Source organism: Salvelinus namaycush, chromosome 26 (genome assembly GCF_016432855.1).
Source record: "Salvelinus namaycush isolate Seneca chromosome 26, SaNama_1.0, whole genome shotgun sequence".
NCBI classification, from domain to species: Eukaryota; Metazoa; Chordata; class Actinopteri; order Salmoniformes; family Salmonidae; genus Salvelinus; species Salvelinus namaycush.
Window position 1 is genome coordinate 29,020,114 of NC_052332.1, and position 3,083 is coordinate 29,023,196.

General features: G+C 45.6%; 1 protein-coding gene across 1 annotated transcript in view; it reads right to left on the reverse strand.

Moving 5' to 3' along the window:
- Positions 1 to 3,006: 3,006 nt before the first annotated feature.
- The window catches only part of LOC120021380 (syntaxin-5-like), a 10,709-nt gene continuing 10,632 nt past the window's right edge, over positions 3,007 to 3,083 (reverse strand). The window contains exon 11 of the mRNA XM_038965126.1: positions 3,007 to 3,083. This exon is cut by the window's right edge and continues 1,412 nt beyond it. The gene's annotated coding sequence lies outside the window, so the exon portion shown is untranslated.

The following is a 3,083-nucleotide window of genomic DNA, read 5'->3' on the forward strand; positions in this document are numbered from 1 at the left end:
TGGTAGCTGACTGAGGCTGAAAGACGTTTCCCCATAGGTCCAACACACCACCTGCAAAACACCAGCACACTCTTACACTGTAATCGATATGCCTAGGAACTTTACACTTTAATCTAATCGCATCTTGTCCAGAAAGGCTTTTAAACAAGGGTGAGAGAGAGAGAGAGAGAGAGAGAGAGAGAGAGAGAGAGAGAGAGAGAGAGAGAGAGCAAACAAGCCACTGTTGAATCAATTTACAGCGGCCAAGGCAGAAACCATCTGTTTGCCACCATGTGTGAGAGGCTGGGTATGCACAAGATCGGCATGACGCCACTTCACCCTCAAAAAGCGATGGTTTCGTGGAGGGTTTTAATAATCTCTGCCAAACACAGCGTGACTAGGACAAACATCTGCCCATGGTTCTCATGACGTGCTGCTCCGCTGTCCAGGATTCCACCTTCGCAAGCCTGTCCTACTCATGCCCTACTCATGCTGCTTGGTTGGCCCCGTGACAGCCCTGCCGTCCCCCCAGGGCCGGGGTACGCCAGGAGAGAGCCCACATCATCAGCAGAGAGAACAGCTGTTGAATGCGCATGTGAGGCAGAAAATGACCCATGATGTGCACACCCGGGGAAGGCACTTTGAGGCTGGGGAGCTGATCTGGGTCTACAGCCCCCTGAGAAAGAAAGGACAATGCCCCAAGCTGGACTGTCACTGGTGGGGCCCTGCAGGTTCCTGGCGAGGATGGGAGAGGTGGTGTACTGGGTCCAGCTGTCTCCCAGGGGGAGAAAATTGGCACTGCACCTGGATAGGTTAGCCCCATACAGATGGGCCTCTAACCCCAGGAACCCCCACAACCCCTCCCTCCACACACACGTCCAGACCCCGCAGACAGGGCTCGAGATGGCCCACTCACCCAGTCTCTCCTGTGCCACTGCATGGTTCCCCAGAGCCACAGACTGTGCCCACATCGTTTCCCTCCATTTCCCTGCCTTCATCTCGTGCATCAGAGGGATAGCCCCCTACCACAGACTGAGCCCCCTGTGACCACGAGTGGACACTCTGCCCCCATCACGCCTGCAGAGACAAACGAGACCTCTGGTTTGCTTTCGAGACTGTGTGTTCTGTTGTTTTTGATGTAGTCATGATTTGGCCTTAACCCTGTACATGTGGTGGTTTGGCTACTAAAATGTTATTTATTTCTATTCTAAAATCCCCCTAATAAATAAACTGGAGATGGCGACTGTGCTTTTGCTCAGACGGTGGCAGTTATTTCCAAACTAAATCAAGGCACGTTAAGCTGCCAGTGACAGAGGAAATGCTGATCACATCAATAAGGGGCTCACACAGACTTCTATTAACAGTGGATTAGAATTTAGACACACGCTTCTGTACTCACTTAACAGAGGCTATCACAGGATAAAGTATACTGTCACATATTGTCTCCCATTGGATCAGTCACTTATTCTTAGTTACTCCTGATTATTTATATTAATTGGACATTTTTATGGTAAGAACACTCACTTTAATTGGATCAACAAATATAATGACTTGTTCCATCAACATAATTATGATTCTACTTATTTGTTTATGAATGTATTTCAAGATAGAACCATATTTTGATCTGTGGCCTTGTTTGTAAAATACATGTAATTTGTGTAAAACTGGTCAGAACTTTTACCTGCTTTGTTCTCCTGGCAAACATACCCTATCTACTCTGAACTATCAGCACACTGTGTTCACTTAACACTCTGCTCTAGTTTGCAACCTTTCCCTTTCTCCTCAGATGTTCTGCTAGACATCTGTCTTCTCCTCCACAGAGCCCACCACAGTCCCAGCCCAGCACTCCCCAGAGGAGCTGGTCGCCCACACCCTGGTGCTGGAGTTTGGAGCCCTGCTGAAACACACTGACCGTCTCCAGCAAGAGAGGTTGACAGAAATATGCAGACGTTTACTACAGCTGACTAGGACCACCCCCGAGGCAGACATACACTGTTACCCCTGGGGAACTAATGGAGCTCCAGGACCTTTGTCTGTAATGCAGTTATAAACAGTAATTAATGCAGAATGCAAAGCGCTATGTCTGCAGAAAACCATGCACAGCTCATCACCCATATGACATCATCCCTACCGTGAAGCTTTGTGGCAGCATCATGCTATGGGGATGCTTTTTAGCAGCAGGGACTGGAAGACTGGTAAGGATAGACGGAACAAGGAATGGAGACAAATAAGAGGTAAATCCCTGATGAGAACCTGCTTCAGAGTGCAAACGACCTTAGACTGGGGCGAAGATTTACATTCCAACAGGACAATGACCCCAAGCATACAGCCAATGCAATGCTGGAATGGCGTCAGAACAAGAATGTGAAGTCCTTGAGTGGCCCAGCCAGAGCCCAGACTTAAATTCCATTGAAAATCTGTGGAAAGACTTGAAGATTGCTGTTCAACGCCGCTCCCCAACTAACTTAAGAGAGCTTGAGAAAATCTGTAAGGAAGAATGGGAGAAAATCCCCAAATCCAGATGTGCAAAGCCGATACAGACATGCCCAAGACGACTCAAAGCTGTAATCGCTGCCAAAGGTGCTTCTACAAAGTACTGACTCAGGGGTGTGAATACTTATATAAATGAGATATTTCTGTATTTCATTCTCAAGAACATTTGGTAAAATGTCTGAAAACATGTTTTCACTTTGTCATTATGAGGTATTGTGTGTGTGTGGATGGCTGAGGGGGAAAAAACTGTTGAATTCAGGTTGTAACATATCAAAATGTGGAATAAGTCAAGGGGTATGAATACTTCCTGAAGGCACTGTATATGTTCTGTTTCTTAATGGAAGATGTAATTATTCTGAAAAACAAGGCTATGTAAATAAACTGTTCAGCTTCCAAAGAATGCAAACAAAGTGTTTGACTAATTTAGAATGAACCCTAAACTTGATAACAATAAACCTATATGTCAACGTTATGGTGGTGACTAGACTAAAACAAACACATTCCCGTTGACAATGAAAAACAAAAACCTTTTACAATTATTTTTAATTTTTGCTTACACATTTGCAGTTTCTACAACAAAAGCTTATGATAAAATACAGAAATTAGGGGTA